This window comes from Diabrotica virgifera, chromosome 10 (assembly GCF_917563875.1).
Source record: "Diabrotica virgifera virgifera chromosome 10, PGI_DIABVI_V3a".
Classification (NCBI taxonomy): Eukaryota; Metazoa; Arthropoda; class Insecta; order Coleoptera; family Chrysomelidae; genus Diabrotica; species Diabrotica virgifera.
In genome coordinates this window covers 149,593,402-149,612,462 of record NC_065452.1, presented here as the reverse complement: position 1 = coordinate 149,612,462, position 19,061 = coordinate 149,593,402, and the positions used below count along the sequence as shown (strand labels likewise).

At 32.5% G+C, this 19,061-nt stretch overlaps 1 protein-coding gene and 1 long non-coding RNA gene across 2 annotated transcripts in view; one reads left to right on the top strand and one right to left on the bottom strand.

Moving 5' to 3' along the window:
* Window positions 1-19,061, top strand: part of LOC114340254 (patj homolog) — a 53,439-nt gene that overhangs the window by 6,999 nt on the left and 27,379 nt on the right. The window lies entirely within an intron of this gene.
* Window positions 4,744-6,367, bottom strand: LOC126893257 (uncharacterized). The gene is made up of 3 exons (XR_007701103.1): window positions 6,216-6,367; window positions 5,982-6,130; window positions 4,744-5,011 (listed from the first exon to the last, which is right to left on the bottom strand). It is a non-coding gene; the product is annotated as an uncharacterized LOC126893257 (long non-coding RNA).

Sequence of the window (19,061 nt, the reverse complement as noted above, 5' to 3'; positions counted from 1 at the left end):
CTTATCCTCAAGTACTTGATTCATGATTTCGTTATTATGTGAATGCTGATAATCAAGGTCATTAGTACTATCATTTCCAAACAACCTTCTTTCATCAAGTTCATCACATTGTTTAAAGTCATATAATGTTTGGAATAGATCCACAGCTTCATATTCTGTAGCAGCTGTATCTTCCTATGTACCAGGTGTCCCAGTAAGAATGGCTCTCAGTCATATCTCAGGAACCGTTTATAGTACAGCTTTGAGAAAAACATTTTTATAACAAAATTTGTCTCGGGAAAAGCCTGGAAATTATTTTCATAATTGTAGGTTCACTACTAGAAATTGAATATCAAAAATTAACAAATCTAAATTTTACAAAATTTGCCCTAAAATTTGCCTAAAAAAGTCTACCTTTGCAAATAAGAGGTAGGGGTGAGTGGGAACCTTGTTATGAAAAAAATGGCTGTAAGTACGGTTCTGCTAAATCGAATTTTGTAAACTTGGTCTTGTTGAAAACAAACCTTTTTCGTCAATGTAAGAATTATAATTTGGAAAATACTAAATACAAGTATGCATTTTTAATCCTATATTATAAAATTAGATTAAACACATGAAGAGAAGTATCCATATGTGTCAAATGTGGTCTCGAGGTAACGAAGTACAAAAAACTCGAAGAAGTGCCACAAAATTTTTATATTAAAAGGTTATACACTGTATGACCTTTTAATATAAAAATTATGTTACATAAAAATTCTGTGGTACTTCTTCGAGTTTTTTGTACTTCGTTAAATTAGATTAAATTAGCAATAGAATAGCGAAAACCGCATGTCGATACCTTTTTTCTATCTCGAGATATCTAAAGAAACGTGTAAATTTTAAACATAACTGTTACTGTCACCGCTAAACTAAGTTAAGGAAAAGTAGTGTGCTATGGAAAATACAAAGAAACATTTTCCAGATGTTAACGTAAATAAATATAACTAATTAAATATACAACAATAAGATACAAACAACACAAAGTATAACAAAGAAATAAAAACAGCTACTTAGTGACGACCTAAATGTTCAAATTGTTGCTATCATTTTCGATACTACATTACTCGAGAAAACATTTCGAGAGCAGAAAATGAGACTACTGTCCAATCTACTCTAGAAAGAGTAAATGTTCGTGATAATATTAATGTACCACATATGACAGAGGTTCGAAAGAAATGAGAAGCGTTGGAAAGCCCTATTATATACGTTGATATCTGGAAAATGTTACTTTGTTTTTTCCATAGCACACTACTTTTCCTCAACTTCATTTACCGGTGACAGTAACAGTTACGTTTTTAAATTTACACGTTTCGTAAGATATCTCGAGATAGAAAAAAGGTATCAGCATGACATGCAGTTTTCGCTATTCTGTTGCTAATTTGGTCTAATTTTGTAATATAGGATTAAAAATGCATACTTGTATTTAATATTTTCCAAAGAAAACTAGATTTCTGAAAAAAATTAAATAACGCCTTCTAGCTGGCATATTACTTAGTAAGCTGTTTTCAACAGCTGTTGTAAAAGAGCTGTTTTCAACAAGACCAAGTTTGCAAAATTCGATTTAGCAGAAGCGTACTTATAGTCATTTTTTCATAACAAGGTTCCCACTCATTCCCGCCTCCCCCATTTTCAAAGGTAGACTTAAACTTGTGAAATTAAATATGCGCAGAATTTTATGATGAATACGACGATCGGATTTCCAGTGCACTTTCATTAGGCAAATTTTGTAAAATTTTGATTTTTTAATTTTTGATATTCAATTACGCCCTCTAGCGGTGAACCTACAATTATGAAAATAATTTCCAGGCTTTTCCCGGGACAACTTTTGTTATAAATATTTTTTTTTCTCAAAGCTGTACTATAAACGGTTCCTGAGATATGGCCGAGAGCCATTCTTATTGGGACACCCGGTACTTTCAGTGTTGGTCTCTTCTTATCATTCATTTGAAGCTTTAGGAGTCTGCCAGCCAATTTTCTCTTGTGTTTTTCAAGTTGTGTTAAGTAAGTCTCATTCTCTTCATCCCTCTCAGCTAACAAGAGCTGTTGAACCATTGAACATTTGATGGGAGGAACATTACTTGAATCTCAGCGTCAATTTTATTTAAACATTTCCAAGGCTTGGCGAGTTGTAGCTTATCAATAATACGAAGAGCCTTGTCTTGCTTCTTGTGTTTTCTGTTTTTGTGTTTTTTTTTACATTTGGAATGGAAGTGTCCTTAGACCATTCTATAAAAATGTTAGTATTCATCCACAAGCTTTTTCACAGACCACTACTGAAACTCTTTCTTTTGTAACCTTCAAGCGAGGACTGCCTTTTCTCCATGAGAAGCTTGTAACTTCTGGTGGAAGGAACTCCAGCACTAGTTTTATCAGCATTATAATTATCGTATCTGTTTTTGTCCTCTTCAATTTTTGCTCTTACTCGTATAGTGTCGTCTTTCAATCGGATGTTGGATATCATCATCACTATCTTTACTCTATCTACCGTTGCTCTGAGGAAGTTGTATGGAACTTCATTTAAATCAGTTCCTTTAAATTTTTCAACCATGACACCCTCCTTCTTCCTATACTCCTTCCCTTCCGCCTCTTATCTTTCCCTGTATTATCAGTCTTAGCATTTCATATCGCTGTCCCCTCATTACGTGTCCCAGGTATTGTAACTTTCTTATTTTTATTGTGTTTATTATTTCGTATTCTTTGCCCATTTCACGCAATACTTCTGTGTTCGTTTTCTTTTGTGTCCGTGCTAATTATAAGCATCCTTCTGTAACAACACATTTCAAATGACTAGTTTATTTATTTATTTATTGTTTGCCTTCCTCAATAGCCATGTTAAAAAATTTTTCCTTAAAGGTCAGTGCAGCAGGATTATTGACAGATGATATTTCTCCTGACGAAACCTTAATTCGCACACTTGATCCAACGTTGCCAATTGTACGGGTAACAGTCAATGCGCGGTAAATTTAAAAAAGTCGATGCATTGTGCCAGCACACAATGTGACACAATCATAATATAATGATTAGTAATATATTAATTTAATCATTAAAGGTAGTCAGTAACTGCGGGCGTCATACATATTATATTTTCAAGTTTAATTTATGTCTTACTAATATACATACATGATAAAGCTCAAGCTAAAATAAGTTTATTCAAGCGTTTAAGCTATTAGGTCAGGATCCCGCGTATGAAAAAAAATTGATTAATAGCAAGCTGAAAATCTGTTAATAGGTTAAGGGTGTCTAGTCGGACAAACTTTGATATATGGGAACACTGGAAATTTTAATTGTGGAACAGGTTAAAAATTTGGAACGGTCAGACCACGAAAACGTCACATGTATTTTGTCCAAAAGAACTTCCAATTGATTTGTTACCCTTTCATTAAACTTTCATGCAAAAATCAGACTGCTATTTATCACCTGTCATAATTCCTGTCATTTGACATATTCTACGTGTTCCACTCATTTATAATTCTCATTTGGTGATAAATAGCAACCTGATTTTTGCATGAGAGTTTAATGAAAGGGTAACAATTCAATTGGAAGTTCTGTCGGACAAAATACATGTGACGTTTTCGTGGTCTGACAGTTCCAAATTTTTAACCTGTTCCACAATTAAAACCCCTTTTCCTATATATCAAAGTTTGTCCGACTAGACACCCTTAAGCTATTAACAAATTTTCAGCTTGCTTAATCAACTTTTTTTTCATACGCTGGAGCCAGACCTATATACATATATGTACAAGAACTGTAAGAAATTTTGTGAAAGTGGCTTACGAAAAAAAAAACAAACAGATCGCTTCGTAGCGGCAATTAAGATTGGTTCGTAGGGGTAACTTCAGACATGGCCTGTTCTGTTGGGCCATAACAGAGGGTTACTTTAAATTGTCGGCTCGAGTGGGGAAAGAATTTGGTAAGATACTGGGTGCTATGTAAATACCAGGTAAATTCAGAACCAAGTACTAACTTTTATTACAGGAGTGAAATGGAAAGAATAAGCTAAAGATAGCCTAACTCAGCGACCTTTAATATATTACTCAGACACATATTTGCTGTTTATTGTGTTTTTCGCAAAATAGTGTTTTTCAAACTAAGCAATATCTTAAGGCTTAAGGATTACAATAAAACGAACGTATATAGTCGTACCGAATTTATTTTGCAAACATGAAGTTGGTCAAGTGCAATCAATTACACAGTTTAAAAAAATACCTCTAATACAAAGTATAACAATATATAAAACAATATATAAAACAATATATAATATAGGGTGTTATAACAGAAAAAATAATAAGCAATAGAATATGATCGCCGTTTACAATTAAAAGAAAATATGATTTAAAAATTGTGGCCTTCAATGGAAAGTTTTTGTTATCAATGGGTTAAAGTGTTTTTCACTCAATAATATGTAGTATGTGTAATAATATGTGTAGAGCACCAATTCAAGTTAAACTTGTTATTGATTTTTGTGTTTGTTATTGTTTTGTATTTTTTATGACTCTGTAAGCATTGTCTATAAAATTGTACAATTTTCCATGACAGTAAAGCATATTTCTATTCTAAGTTGTCTATTTCTTAAACCAAAGCATTGATTATTACTACGAAATATTATTTTGTAGAAGTTGTCAAACAAATAAAATATTTGGGAATCATTATTAATAATTTATTTATCAATATTAAAAACGATTGATTGATTACAGTTAATTTATTTAATGGAAATTAAAGTAATAATAATAATAATAATGTTTATTCAACACAAATATAACACTATACATAAAATAATAAACTATAAAATCTTCATGCGACTAAAAACATATCAAAGTGTAGATATAGTTAATAAGAATAAACATAGGAAGCCACAAGAAAATAAATTTGCACGTAGCTATAGCCCAAAGTAACTCCTGTTGTTTATCCAAATCTTCACTAGTCAAAAGCCTTTAAATTGAAGTTCCAGCAGTTTTTCCTTTTTCTACATATATAAAATAGCTGGTGTTTGTTCCTAAAAACAAATACATAAATAAAAATTTTACGTTGTGTACCATAAAAATCATACAAATGTGGAAAGTACCACAAAAGTACAGTACACACTTGATACTCCGACATGCTCGGTAGTCTAACCTTTTGGTCCCATACCTGTCGGACTATCAAGGGACAACTGTATTTTAATATTAGGACAGTCATACCTATAAGGTTTAGGTTAGTTTAGTTAGTTTTATATAAGGGCAGTTGCCATAATAAGCCACAACAAAAAGGTATTAAAAGAAAAAGCTATAGATCTGAAATGGAAAGCTACTATGTTTAGTTTATATATAAATGAAAGTAAAACAAAATATATAGAGTGCACAAAGTAAAATCAACATGAACATCTGAAGGTAGAAAACCATACCTACGAATATGCCTCCCATTTTCACTACCCAGACTCAATAATAAATGACAACAACGCCAGTCAAGAAAAGCATGGATTCTTAGCAGCAATAAGTGATTTTATGCATACAAAGACTTGACGAAAAGTAAGTTACTAAGTCTAACCTTAGAATCTACAAAACAAATCTACACATTGCAGTGATGGTTTGTGGAGAATTAAAATGAACCACGAGCTGGATAATACTAATGCAGAGCGCAGATATTGTTAGAATTGTAAAATCTCAAAGACTAAATTGGCTTGATCACTCAGAAAGAATGCCAGATAATCGAGCTGTACAAGTAATCCAGAGATGGAAGCCCCAAGGAAATAGAACAAGAGGAAGGGCCCATAAAAGATGGATAGACGATATAGAGGGGGATCTTAAAACCATGAACATCAGAAAATCTGGTAGGGCAGAATGTTGTTAAGCACACCAAGACTCACAAAGGGTTGTAGCACCATTAGAAAAAGATTGAAGGACAGTTTAGGCTATATGCATTAAAACATGGTGAGCTTTGCATCTAACCATATTGTAATAAACTATATCTTAATATCTTATACTTACATGGTCGAGAGAAGTCTCTTCATTATTTTCTTTACATTTACTTCTTTCATCAGCTCTTCTCTTGCATTCTAGATCACCTTTTCTTTTTATTGCCTGCTTTGGTAACCCATGTTTTAGTTTGGAATATCTTTTTAAAGTGGCTGGCTTTCCTAATAATTAAGTTTGAATTATTACTTAGGTACATCTTTATTATTGTAGACATTTTTTAAAAACCTTATTAATTGAATTACTTACCACTTTTATACAATGTTTATTGCATATTCTTTCATATTTTAATTTTAGTTCTGTTCTCCTTATGGCTTTTACATATCCATTAATCCATTGTTCCCGACTTTGTTTTGTTCAGTTAGGATAACTATTTACAATTTACATTTATTTATTTATTTAAAAGATAATCTGTCAATTGTCAAATTGGTGTCAAATATTGAGATTTTAGTGACTTGGCAACGTTGGATCAAGTGTGCGAATTAAGGTTTCGTTTTCTCCTGGAACATACAATTATCTAATTCGTCGTTGCCATGCCTCATTTTAAAATTTTTGAGCTAACCTGAGCTTCCTTTAAAGTCTCTAGGATTACCAAGTTTTCCTTAATTTTCCTTTTTACAAATTAACGGACCAGAAATAGGCTCCCCTAAACTTTGTCTCTGTAGGTTTGGTACAACACAACGAAAACCCGTCATGTAACGATCACGTTAAAATAAAATAATACGTTCCATGGCATGGGTAAAATAATATGTTCCATGGGTTATTTTGTTTAGTGCGCAGGACGGTGATCGTTTCATGACGGTTTTTCGTTGTGTTGGAACAAACATTGTGAAAACCAAATGTACCCCCAATGCATTTTTTGCGTTCTTGTTTTTTGTGACCCCTCCTCTGAGTCGAGCTTTAGCGTGAACTTGTATAAACTGGCTTTCTGTCTTATTATCACTATTTTTTATCTCCCGGTCATATTATATTCTATCAAAAGATAAGATATGCATCATTTTCCCCTTTCTCGAATAATTTCACCCGTGTTGAGCTGCCCCCCCCCCCACTTGCAAAAATCAAAAAACAAATAGCCCTGATTTATGAGCTATTTATGAGCTTTCATATTCCGCAAACTAAAAATTTTGAGCTCGTTCCACTGAGCAGGAATTTAATACTCTAGTGGGGGGGCTGAGTCAGCCCCCCCCCCCCCACTACTTAAAAATAGGAATATTGAATCGGTTTTTGCGGCAGAATTACGAGCTATTTATGAGCTCTTGAAATTATATAGTTTCGATTTTTGAGCTCATCCCCTTCACCCCCAAACAACCCTTTAATTGATTTAACTTAAGAGAAAAATGCTGAGAAAACTTAAAATATATCGTATTGCAGATATAATTGCTATAGCTTATATACTCTAAGCCAAGCCGCACACCAAAGAAACATGAAGCGAAAAACATGAAACATGAAACGAAAAACATGTTTCATGAAAAGAAAATACTGCTAAACAAATCTCAAAGTCCGCCTACCAATGAAATGAGTGTGATTCATGCTCATGACACATTTTTATTTTCGGAGAGTTTAATAAATGGCCGGACATATATTTGTTTAGCAGTGGTTTATTTCCATGAAACGTAATTTACGTTTCATGTTTCTTTGATGTGCGGCCTGCCTAAGAATAAACTATTAAATCACGTGCATTTCGATTATTAAGCTACAACCCCTTCGCAATAAAACCATCCTATCTTCCCGGCTTAAGAGAAAGTTGTACTTAAATGCATTAAATTAATTATTTGGCGACTACATATCATTTAATAATTTATAAGCTTCCAAATTACGCGCATTTAGATCAGTAAATTGCAATTTATTTTGTATAGTGCAGTCACTGAAGGTAAAAATCAACGATTACCTTTAATTTCGGTGAACCTTCATCGATTTTCACGAAAATTGGTCAGTGGTTAGAGGATGCGTCAAGAAACAAAGGTGACATGGTACCACCTTGCGCCTTTACCCTGAGGGTGGATACCGCCCCTTTACGGGAGTGAAAATTATTTTATAAAAAATAACTGCACAAATCAATAAAAGAACAAATTAAAAGCAAAATTTATTATATAAAGTTATTAAAATACGTCCATACTTTTTAAGTTATTAAAGATCAAAGATTTTAATTATTCGTGAAAAAAATGCATGTTTTGAAGCGGTTTTTCGTAAATCACTGAAAAACTGTAAGTTTTTACAAAAAAGTTAATAGTAGTTTAATTCGTATAGCTTATATTCTAAGAATAAACTCTTAAATCACGCGCTTTCGATTATACAGCTACAACCCCTTAGCAAGAAAACCATCCCATATTCTCGGCTTAAGAGAGAGTTGTACTTACAATAATTTAAATTAATTATTTGGCGACTACATATCGTTTAATAATTTATGAGCTCGCAAAATATACGCATTTCAATTATTGAATTGCCATTTTCTTTCTATAGCGCAGTCACTGAAGGTAAAAATCAACTAGGACCTTCGATTTCGGTAAATCTCCATTCATTTTCACGAATTGACAATAACAACTTGCGGTTTTAGCCTGGGGTATATGTCACCCCTTCTCGGGGGTGAAAATTACTTTATTAAACATAACTCCACAAATCGAGAGAGGGGCAAATTGTAAGCAAAATTTGTTATATAATGTTATTAATAAATCAATACTTTTTGAGTTATTAAAGATCAAATATTTTAATTCTTGTGAAAGAAAATGCATGCTTTAAAGCGATTTTTCATAAATAACTCAAAAACTGTAAGTTTTTACAAAAAAGTTTTCATCACTAAAATTGAAGCTAATAAAAAATATAATAAATTGCTTACTTGAAAAGCTCTTTAATGTTAATTTAAAGTAAGTTATTGGTAATTAAATGTATATTTTTTTCTGCGACTGTTCAAATCTAAGGATTCAAACTAAAATAACGGGAAAGAGATGCATTCTATAACACTTAGGTACTAAATACTTGTCAAAGTACTTAGAAATACCTATCAAAAATGAGCTCCAGAAAAAGTTGATAGCATCAAAATCCGCTCACCAATTTTCGTGAAAATGAATGGAGATTTACCGAAATTGAAGGTCATAGTTGATTTTTACCTTCAGTGACTGCACTATAGAAAGAAACTGGCAATTCAATAATTGAGATGCGTATATTTTGCGAGCTCATAAATTATTAAACAATATCTAGTCGCCAAATAATTCATTTAAATTATTTTAAGTACAAGTCTCTCTTAAGATTGAGTGATTTAAGAGTTTATTCTTAGAATATAAGCTATACGAATTAAACTACTATTAACTTTTTTGTAAAAACTTACAGTTTTTCAGTGAATAACGAAAAACCGCTTCAAAACATGCATTTTTTCAGGAATAATTAAAATTTTTGATCTTTTATAGATTTGTGGAGTTATTTTTTATAAAATAATTTTCACCCCCCGATAAGGGGCGGTATCCACCCTCAGGGTAAAGGCGCAAGGTGCTACCATGTCACCTTTGTTTCTTGAGGTATCCTCTAACCACTGACCAATTTTCGTGAAAATTGATGAAGGTTCACCGAAATTGAAGGTAATCGTTGATTTTTACCTTCAGTGACTGCACTATACAAAATAAATTGCAATTTACTTATCTAAATGCGCGTAATTTGGAAGGTTATAAATTATTAAACGATATGTAGTCGCCAAATAATTAATTTATTGCATTTTAAGTACAACTTTCTCTTAAGCCGGGAGGATAGGGTGGTTTTATTGCGAAGGGGTTGTAGCTCAATAATCAAAATGCACGTGATTTAATAGTTTATTCTTAGAGTATATAAGCTACAGGAATTATATCCGCAATACGATATATTTTAAGTTTTCTCAGCATTTTTCTCTTAAGTTAAATCAATTAAAGGGTTGTTTGGGGGTGAAGGAGATGAGCTCAAAAATCGAAACTATATAATTTCAAGAGCTCATAAATAGCTCGTAATTCTGCCGAAAAACCGATTCAGTATTCCTATTTTTAAGTAGTGGGGGGGACTGACTTAACCCCCCCCCCCCCACTAGAGTATTAAATTCCTGCTCAGTGGAACGAGCTCAAAATTTTTAGTTTGCGGAATATGAAAGCTCATAAATAGCTCATAAATCAGGGCTATTTGTTTTTTAATTTTTGCAAGTGGGGGGGGGGGGCCAGCTCAACACGGGTAATAATTTCTAACTTCTCTATGGATAAAAAATTATGTTTAATTTTTTTGAGTTCTGAAGCTGTGCTTTCGTGTATATTCATTATAACAATGTAACTAAACAGCAATTTTTCACACATATATTTATAAACAATTAGAACTGATAAGAGGACGGAACGGAACGGAACTAAAACGCGTATGTGGCGTGGCGATAAACGAGCAGAGGTTGATGAACTCTCAAGGTCGTTGCGTCACTCTCACTTCAGAATTTTTCCGCGAGTACACGACAGGCGCCACGCTCTTAAAAAATATGCTGTGTTTTTCACGCTCTTATACTATACAATATGCGCCACCAAATGGTGGTAAATTAGTAAATGTTGCTGGTCTCTTTCTATCCACCTCTGATGTTAACTTTATTTAAATAATTGTGAACATCAACACTAACAGGGTCCCCGTAAGGGCTACTGGCGCCTGTGTGCAAAAAAGGATTTTGGCGCCCCTTAAGACATTTTATTTTATGTTTATTTATTTATTTCTTTGAAGGTAGGTAGGTATTTTGGTGGGTGCTTGAAATAAGGCAACAAACTGAACTTTAGAACTCATAATAAGTTTTAATGAGTTTTCCTCGAAAAGTGCTTCATTTTTAGAATATTTTACGTAGAAATATTCGATTTGGAATTTGACGAATAAGAACGTATTTTTCATGAGCTTAAATTTTGGTTGTACTAGGTCTATAGACTTCATGAATATACCATTTTCTTCGTTTTTTTATGAGCTACTTTTTTGTATGGTTTGTTTTTCGATAAAATACTTAGTTTTTGAGTTATTTGCGAAAAACCGCCTAAAAACGTGCTTTTTTTTGTTGAAAAATAAATATTTTTACTTGCAAATAACTTGAAAAGTATTGATGTAGTTACAAAACTCTATAGAACAAAAGCTACTTAGAATTAGTCAATTTATCCATTTCCGGACTTATTTTAAACCTATATTTTTTCAGCCCCGAGAAGGGGTAACTTTCACCCCCCAAGCAAAAGTAACCCACGACACAAGTACAACTTTGATATGAAGGGAATTACAACCTAAATCCAAATTTTCATGCAATTCGGTGGTGACCCTGAAAATCACACGATATCGCCGTATTTCACGTTCATTTACTGGGCTATTATACAGAGAGCACGTAAAGGTTGGAATAAATTCATTTTCTCGAGAATGGACGAGTTTGGAAAAAAATCCCAAAATACGTCAATTTTTATTTTTAAATTACGACTTTTTGGCATATATATCATACTAGTGACGTCACCCATCTGGGCGTGGTGACGTCATCGATGATTTTTTTAATGGGAATAGGGGTCGTGTGATAGCTCATTTGAAAGGTAATTTAATTCTCTATTCAGTAATATAAACATTTATATAATTATATATACAGGCTGTCCAAAAAAATGGTTTTTAAATTAAATTTATTGACATAAAAGAAGAATGCATGTGATTTATTTAGTCCAAAATACATTTTGCTGCTCTCAAAAAACAGGAAAAAATGTTTACTTGAAAAATAATCATTGCTTTTGGCTTAAATTAAATGTTTAAACTGTCAAGAGGAAGGTGGGTGGCGGCTTTAATATTGAATATAAGCAAAAAGCAATATTTATTTATCAAATAAACATTATTTACTGTTTTCTGATAGCAGTATAATATATTTTGAGTTAAATAAATTACACAAATTCTTCTTTTTATGTCAATAAATTTAATTAAAAATTTTTTTTGGACACCCTGTATAAATAAATATATTAAGGTTTATATTACTGAATAGAGAATTGAATTACCTTTTAAATGAGCTATCACACGACCGCTTTTCTCATTTAAAAAAATTATAGATGACGTCATCACGCCCAGATGGGTGACGTCACTAGTATGATACATATGCCAAAAAGTCGCAATTTAAAAATAAAAATTGACCTGTTTCGGAATTTTTTTCCAAAATCGTCCGTTTTCGAGAAAATGAATTTATTCCAACCTTTACGTGCTCACTGTATATTATAATATTATAAATACCTATATAGTAATATATTATATTATAATATATGTTATATTATAATATATTACTATATAGGTACAATAGAAAATTAAAAAATAGCTATTAATAATAATTGTAGTAGCGATATTTTCCGAGACTTTGCTGTTGAAAATTCATTAATTACATCGCTACAATTTATACCATCAAAAATTTCTTGTTCAATTGTTAATATTGCTAGCCCAGGCACTATTTCTTGAAGCATTGATCTTGAAGCATACAGATACAACAATGTCAAAAGAATTCTTAGTGAAATGCATACGTTTGAAAGGGTGGAGATTAAATTGTTTGCAAATACCTACAGTGGGTGATCATATTATTAGAGCCACTTCAGAAAATTTTTGTTTAAAAATGGTATGTAAATTTTTTCTTTATACGGTCCACTTTGCCTTTGAAACTTTAGAAATTGATGCTATGTTTCTGTTGGAATGATTAGTATTGAATATTAAAGTTTTTATTTCTGCTATTTTCCTTGGTGAGATGTCTTTGGATTTCCTATGATGTTCTGGTACCACTAGTGTAACGAACGCGCAATTTTTACTAAATTCACAAAATATAGTACAGGACTGTCAGAATGTCACTAGAAGGCAATGGAAACTCACAAAGTTTATTATAACTCTAAACACCAAGAATACAAAATAATAGGCACATGAGTTGCAAGCTAGGCTGGGCAGCACTGACAAACAATGACATCTGAGTCATGCATTGGCACACATGCGTGTTGCCACTATTGTCAGACTATTTATTGCACTTTCATAAAGTGTAACAAGACAGCCAAATGGAAACAAATGCATTAATATATGATACAGCTCAATTATATTCCCTTCCTCTAAAACATTGAATTTTACTAGGTGGCTCTAATAATATGATCACCCTCTGTATATATTGTAAAATATTTAAGGGGTCAGTATCATCAAGTAATGAAAATAACTTTAATGCTTAGTAGTTTTCAACGCTTCTCATTTGTGTGAGCTTCTGTCATATGTCGTATAATCCGTGTATAATCGCCACTAAGCGCCAAAATTAACGCACCACCTTAAAAATGGGACATTTTTATTGTCTCATATTTCCTAAACCTGTTGTCCCATTTTAGTAATTTTTTTAATATATTATAGATTTATTCTTCAAGAATATCGATGTAATAATATTGTTGCTAAAGAGATAAGTGTCATTGTATACCGGGTGTAACAATGATAGTGTGTTTTTTCCTCAAAGTTTGGAACACCCTGTGGAATATTCTAGCGTATATAAAATATTGAAATTACTACTCAACTGTAACCTTAGGCTACCTTAACATTTTGGTTTTTGATTTATTCGGTTATGTTGGATAATAAAAAAGTTAGGTACTTTAACAGCTAGCAACTTTCTTCATCAATACAGGGTGTTTCTAAATAAGTGAGACAAACTTTAAAGGGTAATTCTGCATTAAAAGATAATGACCGATTGCTTTATAAACATATGTCCGCCAATGCTTCGTTTCCGAGATATGGGATGTTGCATTTTTTCTTACAAACTGACGATTTATTTATTGCTCTAAAACCGGTTGAGATATGCAAATGAAATTTGGTAGGTTTTAAGAGGTAGTTATTACGCATTTTTTGACGTACAATTAAGAATTTTATATTCACCATTGGCGTGCATACGGGTCATATTACCCGGTCATACTATCCGTATGCACGCCAATGGTGAATATAAAATTCTTAATTGTATGCCAAAAAATGCGCAATAACTGCCTCTTAAAACCTGCCAAATATCATTTGCATATCTCAACCGGTTTTAGAGCAATAAATAAATCGTCAGTTTGTAAGAAAAAATTCAACATCCCATATCTCGGAAACGAAGCATTTGCGGACGTATGTTTATAAAGCAAACGGTCATTATTTTTTCATGCAGAATTACCCCTTAAAGTTTGTCGTACTTATTTAGAAACACCCTGTATTGATGAAGAACGTTGCTAGTTATTAAAGTACCTAACTTTTTTATTATCCAACATAAGCGAATGAATCAAAAAGCAAAATGTTAAGATAGCCTAAGGTTACAGTTGAGTTGTAATTTGAATATTTTATATACGCTAGAATATTCCAGAGGGTGTTCCAAACTTTGAGGAAAAAACACATTATCATGGTTACACCCGGTATACAATGACACTTATCTGTTTAGCAACAATATTATTACATCGATATTCTTGAAGAATAAAGCTATAACATATTAAAAAAATCTCTAAAATCGGACAACAGGTTTAGGAAATATGAGACAATAAAAATGTCCCATTTTTAAGGTGGTGCGTTAATTTTGGCGCTTAGTGTATTAATATACGACATATGACACATGCTCGAAACAAATGAGAAGCATTGAAAAGCCCCTATTTCAAAACAAATGATTGAAGTTTATATCCTTATTATTCTGCTCTGTCAGTCGTTCTTGAAGAACAAAACAACGTTTGAAAAGATCGCTGTCACTTAATTTAAATATGTTTCGTGTGTATGTACCTATACCTAATTCTATTTGATTTCTTAACTTTTGTTTTAAAATTAATTTTTTTTGCAATTGTTTTTTCAATTTTTGACCCTGGGTTTTGGATTAATAAATACTCTATAGGATATTATCATGCAATAAAATAAATTTTCTCCTGTTGCACCTCTCCAAAACCTGACTACAGGTTATCAACATACATGTGAGCAGTTAAAGTTGATTGGATGAAAATTAGAGGAGTTTTTTTACGGATCACAATTCCTCGCCAGAACATTACACTTCCCCTTGTACATTTGTGAACAGATCTGACAGTTTTCGTTCTTGCTTGTCTTCCTCGACCTCTAAGTACACGATTTCGTGGGTCATCTGATTTTACACAAATCCTGACTTTTTTGAAAATAGCACATTTTGTCAATTCCCAATGTTCCAGTTTTGGTGGTGAAGACACCAATTTAGGCGATCAATCTTGTGCTCCTTGGATAACTCGGAAACCCATAACTGTCTCCTGCTGTATACTTCTTGGTACGAACTCTTCTTCTTATCGTTTCAACTGAAACAGTTACACCTGCAGCTTCCAAAATCTGCCTCTGGAGCTGCAGGTGAGAAAAGGTTGGGTATCTTCCAGCTGATTGGACAATTAAACGATCGTGGAGAGCCGTTATTACTTTTGGCGACTTTCCCTTGCTCATTTTTGAGCTTTCCTAGTTCCTGTTACCCATAGGTTTTGGACAGAACACCCTGTATTACGCCTAGCTCTACAGCTATGTCCCTTTGGGAACATTACTTTCTCCACAAGACCAATATTATTTCCTCGTTGTAAGTTCTATAACCCCACATGAGGCATATTTTCGTTTTTGGACGCAAATGTTAGTTTATTTATTTTCGTTCAATTTGCAACTCAAGCAAATAACCTATACCGTACTATAACCTATACCGTACTATCCGATTGTCTTATATATTTGTTTATTTTCAATAAAAACCTTTAATCTTCGCAACAATTAGAAGTTTTTTCAAAATAAATTAATATTACTTTGAAATACATGGTGATTCCATATAAGTTTGGGTGTGTGTATGTATATATCGTGCTAAGTTCTATTATAACATGGCAATCATTTGGATTAGATCTGTTGAGCAATATCTGTTCCATACCTCTCTGAGTTACCTGGAGTTTGTGGACTAAGTAAGTTTGATTTAAATACTGTTTGTAATCTTCCAACTGCTGCCCATGCTAAGAAATATCTTCTGCTTAAATTAGCCTTTAGGTTAAGCTTTGGCAGATTGATTTTTTGTTCTAAGTACAGGGTGTAACAAAAATACAGGTCATAAATTAAATCACATATCCTGGGACCCAAAATAGTTCGATTGAACCTAACTTACCTTAGTCCAAATCTGCACCTAAAAAAAGTTACAGCCCTTTGAAGTTACAAAATAAAAATAGATTTTTTTCAATATATCGAAAACTGTTTGAGGTTTCTTATTGAAAACGGACATGTGACATTCTTATGATAGGAACATCTTAAAAAAAAATTATAGTGAAATTTGTGCACCCCATAAAAATTTTATGGGGGTTTTGTTCCCTTAAATCCCCCCAAACTTTTGTGTACGTTCCAATTAAATGATCATTTTGGCACAATTAGTTAAACACAATGTTTTTAAAACTTTTTTGCCTCTTAGTACTTTTTCGAAAAGTTAGTTTTTTTTGAGATATTTTGAATATTTTGTCAAATCCACCACATATTTGTGTACTGTTAAGTACGATTTTAGAGACTTCGTAATAATATGAAAATTTATTTGTAAATTACAGTTTGAGGTATACTTTGAAAAATATTAAAAAAGAAGCCACATCTCGATAAAAGGTGCCTTATCTGAAAAATACTAAGAGGCAAAAAAGTTTTAAAAACACTGTGTTTAACTAATGGTACAGCAGTAATCGTTTAATTGGAATGTACACAAACATTTGGGGGGTTTAAAGGCACAAACCCCCCATAAAATTTTCATGTAAACATTTTAAAAAAGAAGCCGCATCTCGATTAAAACTGGTTTTTCCAAAAAGTACTAAGAGGCAAACAAGTTTTAAAAACATTGTGTTTAACTAATGGTACTACAATAATAATTTAATTGGAACGTACATAAAAGTTTGGGCGGGTCTAAGGGAACAAAACCCTCATAAAATTTTTATGGGCTGTACGAATTTCACTATAATTTCTTTTTAGTATGGTCATGCCATAAGAATGCCACATGTCTATTTTCATTAAAAAACCTCTAATAGTTTTCGATATATTGGAAAAAATCTATTTTTATTTTGTAACTTCAAAGAGCTGTAATTTTTTTGTGTGCATATTTGTACTAAGGTAAGTTAGGTTCAATCGAACTATTTTTGGTCCCAGAATATGTGATTTAATTTATGACCTGTATTTTTGTTACACCCTGTATATATACGACTCAACCTTTTCCATATTCTTGTCGTCTAGAGTCTAGAGTTATAGCCTCAGTTATATCTAGCTAGAGATCCGTTTATTAAATATGTAGTTTTTGCTAGATTTATTTTTACTCCTATTTCTTTTGATTTTATTTAATTTATTTTATTTAATCAGTTAAGCCCATTTGTACCTTTAGGTGTTGGGCTGTTTACATCTAGTTCAATACCTACATTTCAATACATTTTAATAATTATAAAATAGTTATTTTAACAATACAATTTTAATGAATATAAATTACGTATTTGACACATCTTTCTGTCCATATATTTTAGTCTTGTAGTGCTTCTTTGATACTTCTTTTCCACGCTGTTCTATTTTGAGCTAATTGTTTTACCATTAATACCCCATTGCAGTCCTGTCTTCTCTGCTTCCTGTCTAACTTGTTCTTCCCATCTCATTCTTGGGCTGCCTACTCTTTTTTACCTTGTACCCTGACTTCATATACTTTTTTGTTGTTCTTGTGTCCTTCATTCTATGGATGTGGCCTAGCCGTTTTTATTCATCCCTTTATTTGCCTATTTCAGAGTTCAAAACATAGCTTCTAGAGCTAAATCAAATATCTTGTGATGCATATGGGCTAAAACTTAATACTTCTTCTTGGACAAAACTTATGGTTGTCGTCAAAACGGAGTTACAACCAATGAGCATCAGAGCGTATGGAATAACGTTAGACAGAGTCCACAATATTACCTATTTGGGCGCCAACGTTAACGAATACTGGGATATAAACCCGTGTTGAGCTGCCCCCCCCCCACTTGCAAAAATCAAAAAACAAATAGCCATGATTTATGAGCTATTTGTGAGCTTTCATATTCCGCAAACTAAAAATTTTGAGCTCGTTCCACTGAGCAGGAATTTAATACTTTAGTTGGGGGGGGGGGCTGAGTCAGCCCTCCCCCCACTACTTAAAAATAGGAATATTGAATCGGTTTTTGCGGCAGAATTACGAGCTATCTATGAGCTCTTGAAATTATATAGTTTCGATTTTTGAGCTCATCCCCTTCACCCCCAAACGACCCTTTATTGATTTAACTTAAGAGAAAAATGCTGAGAAAACTTAAAATATATCGTATTGCGGATATAATTCCTATAGCTTATATACTCTAAGAATAAACTATTAAATCACGTGCATTTCGATTATTGAGCTACAACCCCTTCGCAAGAAAACCACCCTATCTTCCCGGCTTAAGAGAAAGTTGTACTTAAAATGCATTAAATTAATTATTTGGCGACTACATATCATTTAATAATTTATAAGCTTCCAAATTACGCGCATTTAGATCAGTAAATTGCAATTTATTTTGTATAGTGCAGTCACTGAAGGTAAAAATCAACGATTACCTTCAATTTCGGTGAACCTTCATCGATTTTCACGAAAATTGGTCAGGGGTTAGAGGATACGTCAAGAAACAAAGGTGACATGGTACCACCTTGCGCGTTTACCCTGAGGGTGGATACCGCCCCATCTCGGGGGTGAAAATTATTTTATAATAAATAACTGCACAAATCAATAAAAGAACAAATGAAAAGCAAAATTTATTATATAAAGTTATTAAAGTAAGTCAATACTTTTTAGGTTATTAAAGATCAAAGATTTTAATTATTCGTGAAAAAAAAATGCATGTTTTGAAGTGGTTTTTCGTAAATCACTGAAAAACTGTAAGTTTTTACAAAAAAGTTAATAGTAGTTTAATTCGTATAGCTTATATTCTAAGAATAAACTCTTAAATCACGCCCCTTTCGATTATAGAGCTATAACCCCTTCGCAAGAAAACCATCCCATATTCCCGGCTTAAGAGAGATTTGTACTTAAAATAATTTAAATTAATTATTTGGCGACTACATATCGTTTAATAATTTATGAGCTCGCAAAATATACGCATTTCAATTATTGAATTGCCATTTTCTTTCTAT